Genomic DNA, 14,710 nt, shown 5'->3' with positions numbered 1-14,710 from the left:
CACTTGGTCTGCAGGTGAGACACGGCAAGGAAGAGAAGGCGGGCTCTCTCTGAAAACAACGCCATCGTTCACCGCGTGGGATGGTCTTCGTTTTCCCAGACCTTGGAGAGCCTTACGTTTTCGGATTAAATAGCTGACCGTTACATGTAAGTGCGGTCAGCTCACATTCTATGGGGAGGGGGACGTGCACAGAGGTCAGGTGACGTCCTGCACACCTGACCCAGGCGACGTCACATGGTTTTTCCCGGGAGGCCGTCGCAGCCCGTGAGCTCGCCCCGCGCCCCCGCCCAGCGCTGGCACCCCCCCCCCCCCCGACAAAGACCACACTGGACGAGCCGCCGCCGCCGCCAGTTCTTTTGTCGCTGGCACGGTGCTTATTTATTTCTTCCAGGAACAATGCAAGGGGCTCCAATTAGTCGCAGGTGCAAATATTATGCATGCAATTAATTGTCTTCAAATGGTTAATTATGGGCAGAATTGGCTAATGTGGGGTGCAATTAACTACTTGCCACTTCTTCTGAGAATGCCCGTAGACAATTGTGTCTGCAATTAACTTACAAGGGCCATTACAGCGAGAGGCTTGTCCTGGAACTCGGCGGAGGGGCTGGCGTTTCCGAGGCAGGACTTCTTCACTCGGGTTAATTGCATTGACTCTTTCCTTCGCCTTCGATGCAGGTGGACTGTGAATGGGGTTCCCGCACGTGGCGGCGGGGGTCAGGCGGCCCCGAGGGAGCACCGAGGGCGTGGGAAGCCAGTGTCACCCCCAGAGGCCGCGGCCCTGAGCTGCGGGCGGCAGGGTCACCCCAGATCCGTCCAGGGAGGGGTTTCTCTCCCACCCCTGCCCATTGTTCTCTCTCTCTCTCTCCGTGCATTTCCCCACCCTCACCTCTTCCCCAGCAAGTCCATGTGTTTATTAAACAATTGACATCGAGTGTTTTTTTCTTTTAGAGAGAGAGGCGGGGGGGGAGGGGTGTGAGAGAGAGAGAGAGCAAGAGAGAGGGAAACGTTAGCTATTCTGCTTACGGCGGCTTCCTGTATGCGCCCTGGCTGGGGGTCGAACCTGCAACCTTGGGGTACAGGGAAGGCGCTCTGAGCTACCCAGCCAGGGCAGCCACAGCGATTTCCAAGCCTTTGCTGCCCTGTGTTAGCAGCGACCCGCCGTTACCCACGTCCTGTCCGGCATCGCAGGCTCAGGGGGTAAACGTCCCAAGTTCCCCCGTGTGAGGCACGCTCCTTGCCCCTTTGCTGCTTAAACTCAAGGCGGGTGTGCCCGCTCCAGTGGGGGGCAGCTGGGGTGGGCCGCGAGGTGGGCCCCCCCGCTCTGCGACTCGGGGTTTTAGGTCTGGAGGGACTGCGGCCTCCTCGCCCCCTTCCTTCCTGGACAGATGGGGCCGTGGGCACCTGCTCGCGGGGACACGCCGCTGCGAGGACACGCGTGGCGAAGGCGCGTCCCGCGGAGCCGGTTCTGCCCTCTCTGGGCACAGGGCGCTCTCCCCGTGTGCAGCCCAACGCGCCTCCGAGGCCGCGGGAGGCCCGAGTGGAAACGACGTCTGCGGCCCGGCCGGCTGGTGAGGCGGATGTGGCAGGCGGGTCCCAGGGCCCCGGCCCGTCTTCAGTCTTCACGTCGGTCTCTGAGCCGGTCGGGCGGGTGCTCCGAGGTGCCGGCTGGGTCTGCTCCTTGGGGCTCGGGGACTCCGGGCCGCGCGGGGCTTGGGCGCATGATCAGCAGAAAGGGGAGCGAGCACCCGTCCGAGAAACACGGGGAGTCTCTGCCCGCGGGAGATGTGAGCACCTCGAGTCCAGGAGCAGGTGTGAGTCCCGGCGTCTCTGGACCAACCCGCCCTGGTCCCAGGCTCCACAGGGCACGGCCGGCTCGTGTGTGGGTGCTGGCTGACTGGGTGCTGGCTGACTGGGCGCTGGCTGGCTGGTGCTGGCTGGCTGGGTGCTGGCTGGCTGGGCGCTGGCTGGCTGGTGCTGGCTGGCTGGGTGCTGGCTGACTGGTGCTGGCTGGCTGGGTGCTGGCTGGCTGGGCGCTGGCTGGCTGGTGCTGGCTGGCTGGGTGCTGGCTGGCTGGTGCTGGCTGGCTGGGTGCTGGCTGACTGGTGCTGGCTGGCTGGGTGCTGGCTGGCTGGTGCTGGCTGACTGGTGCTGGCTGGCTGGGTGCTGGCTGGCTGGGCGCTGGCTGGCTGGTGCTGGCTGGCTGGGTGCTGGCTGGCTGGTGCTGGTTGGCTGGGTGCTGGCTGACTGGTGCTGGCTGGCTGGGTGCTGGCTGACTGGTGCTGGCTGGCTGGGTGCTGGCTGGCTGGGCGCTGGCTGACTGGTGCTGGCTGGCTGGGTGCTGGCTGACTGGGTGCTGGCTGACTGGGTGCTGGCTGGCTGGGTGCTGGCTGACTGGGTGCTGGCTGACTGGTGCTGGCTGGCCGGGTGCTGGCTGGCTGGTGCTGGCTGACTGGTGCTGGCTGACCGGGTGCTGGCTGACTGGGTGCTGGCTGACCCCGCACTCTGGCTCCACGCTGAGCTGAGGCTCGGAGGAGCTGGAGGAGGTGGGAGCAGTGGGAAGCTCAGGGGAAAGGAGAGCAGGGCAGGAGGACGGCGTCTTCTCCGCCAGCTTCCCAGGGGCCCCCACGTGGAGGAGGGGCCGGACCCCAGGGACATGGGCCTCCCCGGGCCGCACGCTGGTCTCCTCAGGCCTCAGGCTTGGCTCGCTGGTCTGATGGGCGCTGGGTGGTGAGGGTGCTCAGGAGGCAGCGTGTCCTCCTCTAGCTCGGCCCGCGGAGAGCGCGCAGGACCACTGGGCTTGAACTTAGACCCCTCCCAGCACACACACACTCACACACTCACACACATACACACACACTCACACACACACACACTCACACACACACACACTCACACACACACACTCACACACACACATATACACACACACTCACACACACACATATACACACACACACACTCAAACACCCCCCCCACACACACACTCACACACACATATATACACTCACACACTCACACATATACACACACACACATATATACAGACACACACACACTCACACACACATACACACACATATACACACACACACTCAAACACCCCCCCCCACACACACACACTCACACACACATATATACACTTACACACTCACACATATACACACACACACATATATATAGACACACACACACTCACACACACACTCACACACACACACTCACACTCACACACACACACACTCACACACAAACACACACACACACATACTCACACACACACACACACACACACTCTTTTTCTGCCAAGTCTTGCCAAGTCCTGGTGTGACCAACACCTCGCCTGTCTTGGCAAAGTGTGCTGCCATCGCAGGAGCCCACAGCAGGATGGCGCGGGTGAGGCCGGCGTAGAAAGGGTGGGAGGGGCCAGAGAGGCAGCAGACTGATGCCGCTTCCCAGGGGAAGGCCGCCAGCTTCCCGCGGCACCGCCCTCCCCAGGACCCTGCAGATCTGACGGCGGAGCGGAGCAGCGGCTCCGATTTCTGCCCTCACATCGCGTGCCGACCCGTCAAAGCGCCTGCCTTCCTCACCTGCTCACCCGGCACCCGGCAGGCACCAGGAGGCCAGGAGCATGGACGGACCCCAGATCCTCAGCAGTTTGCTTTAAAAAACTTTGCGAACCACAATTTGTTTCACTTCATCTGTTACTCTTCCCTCGTCCCGGACGCGCTGTGAGCCGTGCTCTCCATGTAGATGTTGAGGTTCTGTTTCCCGGGTTCCATGGAGACGTAATTTTCCGCCCTTCCGGGGTGGACGGATGGAAGGAACAGCCAGCAGGCCTCGGTCTCCACGGCTCACTCCTTCTGAAAGTCCACTTTGCTTTTCAGTGAAACCCCGAACTGTGGCTTCACCAGGGGCCTCCTGACCCCGACGCGCACCCTCTCCAGGGAATAAGCCTGCAGCTCACCGGCGGCCCCGGACGCAGCAGGAGACGCATGTTTCCGAGACGTGTTCATAGTTTGTATAATAAAAGCGTAATATGCAAATGAACTGAACGGCGGAACGACCAGTCGGCGGGGGGCGGGGCCAGTGAGCAGGTGGTGCCGGGCCAGCCAAGGCGCGTGCCAGCGGGCAGAGGGAGGGGAAGGCAATGGGGGAGGGGATGGCGATCAGGGGCGGTGGAGGGGTGATGGGGAGGCGGGGGGGGGGGGGGGCAGGGCCGGCAGCTCTCTGGCCAGCGCCGTCCCCTGATCGGCCCATCTGGTCGCCCCCCGCAGCGGGAGGCCAGACTGCGGCTTAGGCCCACTCCCAGCAGGCCTAAGCCATCAGTTGGACATCCCCTGAGGGGACCCAGACTGTGAGAGGGCCCAGGCCGGGCTGAGGGACCCCCCCCCTGCCCACACGCCCGGCCGCCGAGTGTACAAATTTTCGTGCACCAGGCCTCTATTTTAATATAAAAAGGACAAACTTATAGGCTCTGAAAATAGACAAATGTGTAAGCAATTGAAAAGGGAATTATGGACTCATGACAAAGCAGTGCAGACTTTTACGCCAAAACAAATATTTATTATTATATCTTTGTTCTGCCCTCTCTCTCCTTTTCTATAGCTGCACACACACACACACACACACACACACACACACACACCTCCAGGAGGTAGGGAAACACACCCAAATAAGTATCCAGTCTTTTCACTTGGTTCACAGCCTATGTGCGAACCAACGTACACCAGATATTGCCACTCAACCCTCGGACCAGAGCTTGAGACCCCGAGAAACAAGGGAACCATCAGTACCATTTGTGGAAGGAAGAGCTACAAACACACCCCATGTCATCCCGCCAGCTCTGCTCCCGCCCCCTCCTGCCCCTCCCCGGCCCCCCCCCACCCCCCCGCCCCGTGTACGTTTTTTCTGTAACATTTCACAGATTCCACACGGGTCCACCTTGATCCACCGACGCCGGGGCCTTGCGCAGACTCCGGATTCCGAATGAATGAGTCTTTCATTTAGTTCATGGCTGCAGCCGAGCCATAAAAGCGCCATAGTTGATGGCTTTCGGGGTAGAACCTGCAGCCGCAGACCACGCAAATCATATCACGCCCCACTCTACGGCCAGGAAGCGCGGCGGGACCTCGCCGCTGGTGTGACGTCTGGGGTGGGGGCGGGATGCGCTGTTGGTGTGTTTGCGACGTGTCGGCGAAAGGAACACCGTCCTCCCTGCCCCGGGAGCCAGATCTCCGACGGAGGCGGCCGGCCTGCCGTGCCGAGCGCAGTGGTGGCCACAGAGGAGAGCGATGCATCGCGGCTCCCGGCTCGCAGGGAGAGAGGCTCCATTCCCACCCCCCCCCCCCCCCGGCGCCTCCGGACCACGTCCCGGGAAATGTGCTCCTCAGACCCGCAGGGAGTGGGCAGCACGCGGGCCCTGGCGGACCTGTGGGCGCGTGTTCCGTTCTGTGACCGACGACGAGCCGCCTGGACGGGCCGTCCTTCCTCGGTGGGTCCTGCGCCCTCTCCTGCTCACAGGGAGGCGGACGGGGAGGCCTCGCCCCAGAGCCGGGGGACCCGGTGCTGTGACTGGACCGTCTCCATAGAACATGGGGACAACGAGCTGCAGGGACCGTCCAGGCCGGGGGAGGGGGGCGGCCGGCCTGTGCGAGGGGCCGGCCTGTGCGAGGACAAAGCCTCGCTGCTGCCCGCTGCACCTGCCGCCCTGGAGGGAGAGCGGGTGGGGAGGCCGGCGCCCGGCTGCATGGCGATGAGCTGACTGGCGGGTGAGGTCACCTCTCCCGGCCCCCGTGTTTGCTGAGCGGACGGACACAGTGGGCGCAGGTCCCCGGAGGCGCCTGCGGTCCACAGCCCCTCGCTGCCCCCCCTCGCTGTGCCCCCCCTTGTGCTCCCCCTCACTGTGCCCCCCTCGCTGCGCCCCCCTTTGCTGTGCCCCCCTTTGCTGTGCCCCCCTTTGCTGTGCCCCCCTCGCTGCGCCCTCCCCTCGCTGCGCCCCCCTCGCTGCGCCCCCCTTTGCTGTGCCCCCCTTTGCTGTGCCCCCCCTCGCTCCCCCCCTCACTGTGCCCCCCTCGTGCTCCCCCTCACTGCGCCCCCCCTCGCTGTGCCCCCCTCGCTGTGCCCCCCTCGTGCTCCCCCTCACTGCGCCCCCCCTCGCTGTGCCCCCCTCGCTGTGCCCCCCCCCGCTGTGCCCCCCCTCGCTGCGCCCCCCCCCCAGGAATGCCCATCCAGAATGGACTCCGGGAATAAAGCTGACACGTGTGACGCGTGGGCAAGCTCAGGATGCAGCTCTGGGCCGGGCAGTCTGCTCTGCAATGACTGTGCTCATCAGCTTAGGGATCGGTGGGCAAATGACTCAGCTGGCGACCACTTCTGTCCCCGTCACTGTCCCAGGGGCGGGCACAGCGTGCCCTGCGGTCATGCCTGGGGGCAGCGCCCTGCTCCGTCCCCCGGGGCGAGGAGACACGGGAAGGGGTGCTCTTTCTATGGAGACACACACACGTGGTCGGATCCCCGTTAGAGGTGGCTCTCCTCTCAGGAACGTTTTGTGACTCTGGGATCGTGTTGATTGCTGGCTCTCAATCCACACGAACTGTGTGTGTGTGTGTGTGTGTGTGTGCACGCGCACGCATGCATGTACAGGTGCATATTTATCTGTATATATACACACACACACACACACAGAGTTCAACCGCACATCTTCCCAGTAGAAGCCCACACAGGAACCGAGGCGCACACACAGGAACGGAGGCGCACACACGGGAACGGAGGCGCACACACGGGAACGGAGGCGCACACACGGGAACGGAGGCGCACACACGGGAACGGAGGCGCACACACGGGAACAGAGGGGCACACACAGGAACAGAGGCGCACACACGGGAACGGAGGCGCACACACGGGGACGGAGGCGCCCACACGGGAACGGAGGGGCACACACGGGAACGGAGGGGCGCACACAGGAACGGAGGCGCACACACAGGAACCGAGGCGCACACACAGGAACGGAGGCGCACACACAGGAACGGAGGCGCACACACAGGAACGGAGGGGCACACACAGGGACGGAGGGGCACACACAGGAACGGAGGCGCACACACAGGGACGGAGGGGCACACACGGGAACGGAGGCACACACGGGAACGGAGGGGCACACACAGGAACGGAGGCGCACACACAGGGACGGAGGCGCACACACGGGAACGGAGGCGCACACACAGGAACGGAGGGGCACACACGGGAACGGAGGCGCACACACAGGGACGGAGGCGCACACACGGGAACGGAGGCGCACACACAGGGACGGAGGCGCACACACAGGGACGGAGGCGCACACACAGGAACGGAGGCGCACACACGGGAACAGAGGGGCACACACAGGAACGGAGGGGCACACACGGGAACAGAGGGGCACACACAGGAACGGAGGGGCACACACGGGAACGGAGGCGCGCACACGGGAACGGAGGGGCACACACGGGAACGGAGGGGCACACACGGGGACGGAGGCGCACACACGGGGACGGAGGCGCGCACACGGGAACGGAGGCGCACACACGGGAACGGAGGCGCCCACACGGGAACGGAGGGGCACACACAGGAACGGAGGGGCACACACAGGAACGGAGGCGCACACAGGAACGGAGGCGCACACACAGGAACGGAGGCGCACACACAGGAACGGAGGCGCACACACAGGAACGGAGGCGCACACAGGGACGGAGGGGCACACACAGGAACGGAGGGGCACACACAGGAACGGAGGCGCACACACAGGAACGGAGGCGCACACAGGAACGGAGGCGCACACAGGAACGGAGGCGCACACACAGGAACCGAGGCGCACACACAGGAACGGAGGCGCACACACAGGAACGGAGGCGCACACACAGGAACGGAGGCGCACACACAGGAACGGAGGGGCACACACAGGAACGGAGGCGCACACAGGAACGGAGGGGCACACACAGGAACGGAGGGGCACACACAGGAACGGAGGCGCACACACAGGAACGGAGGCGCACACAGGAACGGAGGCGCACACACAGGAACCGAGGCGCACACACAGGAACGGAGGCGCACACACAGGAACGGAGGCGCACACAGGAACGGAGGGGCACACACAGGAACGGAGGGGCACACACAGGAACGGAGGCGCACACACAGGAACGGAGGCGCACACAGGAACGGAGGGGCACACACAGGAACGGAGGCGCACACACAGGAACGGAGGCGCACACAGGAACGGAGGGGCACACACAGGAACGGAGGCGCACACACAGGAACGGAGGCGCACACACAGGGACGGAGGCGCACACACAGGAACGGAGGCGCACACAGGAACGGAGGGGCACACACAGGAACGGAGGCGCACACACAGGAACGGAGGCGCACACACAGGAACGGAGGCGCACACACAGGAACGGAGGCGCACACACAGGAACGGAGGGGCACACACAGGAACGGAGGCGCACACACAGGAACGGAGGCGCACACAGGAACGGAGGCGCACACACAGGAACGGAGGCGCACACACAGGAACGGAGGCGCACACACAGGAACGGAGGCGCACACACAGGAACCGAGGCGCACACACAGGAACGGAGGGGCACACACAGGAACGGAGGCGCACACACAGGAACGGAGGCGCACACACAGGAACGGAGGCGCACACACGGGAACGGAGGCGCACACACAGGAACGGAGGGGCACACACAGGAACGGAGGCGCACACACGGGAACGGAGGCGCACACACAGGAACGGAGGCGCACACACAGGAACGGAGGCGCACACACAGGAACCGAGGCGCACACACAGGAACGGAGGCGCACACACAGGAACGGAGGCGCACACACAGGAACGGAGGCGCACACACAGGAACGGAGGCGCACACAGGAACGGAGGCGCACACACAGGAACGGAGGCGCACACATGGGAACGGAGGGGCACACACAGGGACGGAGGCGCACACACGGGAACGGAGGCGCACACACGGGAACGGAGGGGCACACACGGGAACGGAGGCGCACACACGGGAACGGAGGCGCACACACGGGAACGGAGGCGCACACACGGGAACCGAGGCGCACACACAGGAACGGAGGCGCACACACGGGAACGGAGGGGCACACACAGGAACGGAGGGGCACACACGGGAACGGAGGCGCACACACGGGAACGGAGGCGCACACACAGGAACGGAGGCGCACACAGGAACGGAGGCGCACACACAGGAACCGAGGCGCACACATGGGAACGGAGGGGCACACACAGGGACGGAGGCGCACACACGGGAACGGAGGCGCACACATGGGAACGGAGGGGCACACACAGGAACGGAGGCGCACACACGGGAACCGAGGCGCACACACGGGAACGGAGGGGCACACACGGGAACGGAGGCGCGAGGAGCCGGAACGGGCACTGAGCCTCCACTCCCGTCCGATGGGGCCACACGTCCGAGGGCGTGGCTCGCACACCGTGGGGATGAACGTGTTTGCCTTTTCCCGTCCCCGAGGCTTTTCAACGCCCACGGCGGGCTCAGGCCGCGGAACCCGCCTTCCAGGTCGGGAGCCTCCGAGGAGGGGGGGAAGCGCGGCACCCTCCTGGGGGGCACTCGGAACAGCGCCCCGAACAGCGCCCGGAGGAAGCGGAGCCGGAGCTCGTGGTTCAGGGTTAGCGACGTCAGGACCCGACATTCCCTCCGTGTTTAGAAAACGACTTCAGCCAAGTGTGGTTAGCGAGGGGGCCTCTCTGATTGTGGGGTTAGTGAGGGGGCCTCTCTGATCGTGGGGTGCGGGCATGTGAGGGGCAGCCGGAAGCAAACCCGCAAACAACGAAGCCAGGGAGATGCCCTTTGTGAGCTTTGGAGACGGGCCCTGGCCCCGAGGGCCTGAGCCAGGACTGTCCCGGGAAACCGCAGGGAAGCGTGGCGATGGTGCCCGGGTTCGCGCCACAGGTCCGGTTCCTCGTCCCTCCAACCCTTCCCGCCCTTCAGACCGAACGGGGCACCGGCGACTGGTTCAAGGTCACGGAGCCAACGCAGAGCCCGAGAGCCATCTTCTCACCCCCACAGCCGCGCGGGGTCCTGCCCGCAGCCCCTCTGCCGGGATCTCGGGGAGCGCAGGCAGGGGCGTTGCTATGGGGCCCCCGCGGGTGACACGGGGCGGCTCGTGTGTTTGCACAAGGAGCGGGGACGTCCGTGTTCAGAACGGCGGTTACCGGAGAGGCCCAGGAGCCAGAGCCGCCTGCCTTCCTCAGACCGTCTGGCGGCGAGGCTGGCGGCCTGACCGTGGCCCTGCACCGGCTCCCGCTCCAGCTCCCGCTCCAGCTCCCGCTCCGGCTCCGGCTCCCGCTCCGGCTCCCACTCCCGCTCCCGCTCCGGATCCGGCTCCGGCGGCGAGGCTGGCGGCCTGACCATGGCCCTGCTCCCGCTCCAGCTCCCGCTCCCGCTCTGGCTCCCGCTCCGGCTCCGCACAGGGAGGCTCAGAGCATCGGTTCAGTTCCTCCCGCAGCGCAGGGGCGGGGACAGCCAGCTCCCAGGGCCGCTGCTGTCAGCGCAGGGACCGTGCGGACAGTCACCCCGCGGGTCTACTCTTTCTGATGTGCGGTGGCCGCGAGGACAACCCCAGAGCCGTCCCCCCCTGAGGCCACGGCGACGCCGCCCTCCCTCGGCCGCCCCAGGAGCGTGGTTGTGAGGGGTGGGAACTTGTGATTTACCTGCTGGCTTTCTTTGCAAACTGGAATCTTGATTTTTAAAATAAACCAGAGCAGACGCGTACAGACACCCCCTCAGACACGCACGTTCAGTCCAGTCCCTCGGCCTTTGCCCCTCCTTCCAGGAAGCTCCTGACTCCCGGGGTGCCTCTGAGCTCCACGAGCGGATCCTCTGCGTGGGACACGGCGCAGGGCACTGGGCGGGGAAGTCAGACCCTCCAGGCTGTGTGGGGTGGGGGGCCGTGGGGGGTGGAGGGCCCTGGGGGGTAGAGGGCCCTGGGGGGGGGCCGTGGGCGGTGGGGGGTCGTGGGGGGGGGGATGGGGTTCGCTGGCTGCATAATAGAGAGCAGCCTCCCTGCCCAGCCTTCCAGCCACGGAGCCACGGCTGTTGTGCACCCTGTACCCAGCGTGACCTCCTCCAGGAAGCAGCAGCAGACGGCGGGGCTGAGTCTGTTTCTTTGCTCACTGATTATCCCCTCCCCCAAAAACACCTGATAATGATTTAAATGCAAAAAAAAAAAAAAAAAAAAAGAAAAAAAAAAGACAGCGACTCCAGGGGCCAATGGCAGGCACACGCAGGTGGGAGACGCAGGGCGGGCAGGGCGGGCAGGGCGGGCAGGCCCAGCTCACAGAGGGCCGAGCCTGGGGGTGCAGGAGCCTTGATCCACCCACGCGCTCTGTGAAGCCACAGCCTTAGCTCGGGGACCCACTGCTTCCTCCGCCTCCGAGACACCCTTTGGGACTAGACCCCAATGCAAAATCCAAGGCCGCCCCCCCCGCCCCCCCAGTATTGTGTCCTCACTGCGCTCGAGATGAGAACAATCCCGGGGCCTGATGGAATGAACAGACAGCTCGAAGGAGTATGAGATATACATATATATATTTTGTGCATCAAATATATATTCTAGCAGGAAACTGTGATGTGCACAGCCCTGGGCTTCCCTTAATAGGATTCATGCTTGTGGGCTTTCTGACCGCCCTGCCTGCTGGATGGGGGGGGGGGGGGGGCAGTTCCCGTGGTAACCGGAGGCCCCCCTTTCCCGGCTGGCAGGGCCCTGAGCGGACAGCACGTGCGCTCATACATAAACATGACGGCTCCTGTCTGCAAGCGGCGGGCGTGCAGCCTCGGATCGCATGAGGTTTCTGACGGCTGAGCCGGAGCCTTCCATGAAACCTTCCCTTTGAAACACCTGCAAAGGGGGGGCGGGGAGGGAGAAGCTGCCTCCTTTCCAGATGCAAACCCTGAGGGCGGAGGGCGGAGGGCGGAGGGCGGAGGGCGGAGGGCGGAGCAGCTGAAGCCTCCGCTCCCAGGGAAGGTGGTTCCTGTGGCTCCTGAGCAGCGGAGCCCGGGCTGGGCCCGGAACACGGCGTTGCTAGGAGACAAGCCCAGCGCGCCGCCCCATTGGCTGGAGCGCTCTGTAATTGACAGCTCCTCACCCGAGGGGCTCATTCTGACCTTGAGACCAGGCTGTAGGAGCGGGGCGCCCCTCACCCCTGGGTCGGGCGGGGGCGCCCTGCTTTCCTGGGGTTTGGGTGTGCGTCTTGGGGCCGAGGCAAGAGAGAGATCCTGTCTGCAGGTCCGCTCCGCGCGGCTGGGCAGGTGGATCCTGCACCGGAGCTCACTTTGTATCCCTCCCTCTGAAATGAAAAAGGCGGGGCTCAGGGGTGCGCCGACCTAGGAACCAGGAGCTCAGGTTGGATGCCCGGTCAGGGCACAGGCCTGGGGTGCAGGCTCCATCCCCAGTGGGGGGCGTGCCGGAGGCAGCCATTCATGATTCTCTCTCATCATGGATGTTGCTCTCTCTCTCTCCGCCTCTCCCTTCCTCTCTGAAGTCAGTAAAACTATATTTAAACATAAAAAGGACACACAAGGCGGGCGAACCTTCACTGACCTTTTGGATGACTTGGAATTTGAGCAGGGAAGGCGATTTCTTTAAAAAAAAAAAAGGAGGAGCGGGAGGGGGAGAGGGAGAGTGGGGGAGAGAAAGCAAAGCAAAGAAGGACAGCCCAGGCATCCCCGTCCCTAGGCCGACACCCCCCTCCCCCACCCCTTCCCCCTCCTCCCCCACCTCCTCCCCCTCCCCCACCTCCTCCCTCCTCCCCCACCTCCTCCCCATCCCCCACCGCCAACCCCTCCCCCACCGCCAACCCCTCCCCCTCCCCAGGCCCTGAGCGCTCTCCCAGGTCAGGGCGCGTCTTATTTGGACCCAAAGACTCACTAGCAGGCGAGCAGACAGAGGGGAGGGAGGGGAGCCGCTGGGAAAGGAGAGCTGTCCGCAGGACCGGCCCGTGTGCAGACTTATTTTTCGGAACCAAACCACGTAGACCCGTGCGTTTACAGGAGCCCGGAGCGGAGGGGGGCGGGCCCTCTGCGTTGGGGGCCGCCATTCAGCAAAGCAGATGCGGGCCAGCACGTGGGGGAGGCGCTGCTGCGGGACCAGGAGGCCCCCTGCTTCCAGGGGAGCGCGTTCCCTCCCGGGTCCCGCCCCCCCTGCCAGGACCGCCCCCTCCCGCCCCCTCCATGCTGGGGCTCAGGGCGGCTGAGAGAGAACCTCTCCTGGGAGGGGGGGCTGTGGCGGGGTGTCTTCTGCTGCGTGCACACATTTTAAACGGGGGACAGTGTGTTAGAGGTAATGATGGCGACAAGACGCGCTCCTTTCCCACACGGGGCTGGGCGGGAGGTTCCCTCCATCGGGAGGGCGTCTGTGGGAGGCTCAGCAGAGAAATACCTGCGGAGCAGCAGGATGAGGGGCTGCGCTTTGTGATGGGGAACAGCTGGGCCCAGTCACGTGCTGCTCGCCCGGCGGGGGCGGGGGCGGGGGCGGGGGCGGGAGGGCGCAGGAGGGGAGGCGAGGCAGGTGCGGCCGCTGAATCCACGCTATTTTTTCTAAATATATTTATTGAATTCCCTGCAAAGCAGGGCTGTTTCCAAAGGGGATGTTATTTTTAAATGCAACCTTTAAGGCACCAAAAACACAAACTAAAACCGATCCCTCTGAAAACACCGTCCTTGTAGGGTTTGGATTCCATCTGTATCCGATCCATACCTGTGACGGACGGAGAAAGGGGGCCCGCTGGGCTAGGAAAAGGGACTGCGAATGACCAAAAGGGCCAGTAAGCGATGGAAGGTCCTCCTTGGCTGTGCTCTTGTTGAAAAAGCTGTTTGTACTTGGACATCATTTCCACTCGAAGAGGAGTCGCAACAGTCCCGGCCTCTCGGGCCCTTTGGCGTTGGCGCGCCCCTGCTTTCTCTGGGCACGTGGTGATGTGGTCTCTGAACCACTTGGCAATGCCTCGAAGACACGTATGTCTTCCTCTCCCCACACGCCATGCGATCTTCTCAAGGATGTTTCCTCACACAATCTCTGCGCCACTGCCCGTGTCAGCAACTTCTAACGGCAAGGAAGCCGCTCTCCACCTCACCCTTTGCAATCAGTCTCCCTTGTCCCAACCATGGCCTTCGTGGCAACGCTTTCCCCGCCTGACAGATTTAGGACGGGGGCGGGGGGGGGAGGTGACTGTCTCGCCCAGATAGGCCCCGGACGCCCATGGCACGCTCCACAGGCAGGGGGGCCTCTGGTTCTTTTCTTCTTTTCTTTTTTAAAATATATTTTTATTGGTTTCAGAGAGGAAGGGAGAGGGAGAGAGAGAGAGAAACATCCATGATGAGAGAGAATCACTGATCGGCTGCCTCCTGCACACCCCACACTGGGGATCGAGCCCGCAACCCAGGCCTGTGCCCTGACCGGGAACCGAACAGTGACCTCCTGGTTCCTAGGTCGGCGCCCAGCCCGAGGCGGGCTTGTGTCTCCTGGCACGGCAGCTCCCCGCACACACACCCACCTCCTGCGGCAGCTACAGCGCCAGCCTCCCTGCCGGCCAGCGGCCAGCTCCATGTGCGCACGCGTGGGTGCCAGGGCTTTGCTTTGCTGGCACTAATAATTCAAGGCAACGGCTATCCTTTCTCAGGGGGGTGAGTCCTTCTCAGCCAGG

At 64.0% G+C, this 14,710-nt stretch overlaps 1 long non-coding RNA gene across 1 annotated transcript; it reads right to left on the bottom strand.

Moving 5' to 3' along the window:
* Window positions 1-12,216: 12,216 nt before the first annotated feature.
* LOC308256343 lies at window positions 12,217-13,068 on the bottom strand. Its single transcript, XR_013961446.1, has 3 exons — window positions 12,937-13,068; window positions 12,610-12,648; window positions 12,217-12,355 (listed from the first exon to the last, which is right to left on the bottom strand). It is a non-coding gene; the product is annotated as an uncharacterized lncRNA (long non-coding RNA).
* Window positions 13,069-14,710: the final 1,642 nt, after the last annotated feature.

The sequence above is a fragment of the Plecotus auritus genome, assembly GCF_963455305.1.
Source record: "Plecotus auritus genome assembly, chromosome: 8".
In the NCBI taxonomy this organism is placed as follows: Eukaryota; Metazoa; Chordata; class Mammalia; order Chiroptera; family Vespertilionidae; genus Plecotus; species Plecotus auritus.
Note: the sequence above shows the minus strand (reverse complement) of the source record. Positions and strands in the feature narration are given on the sequence as shown.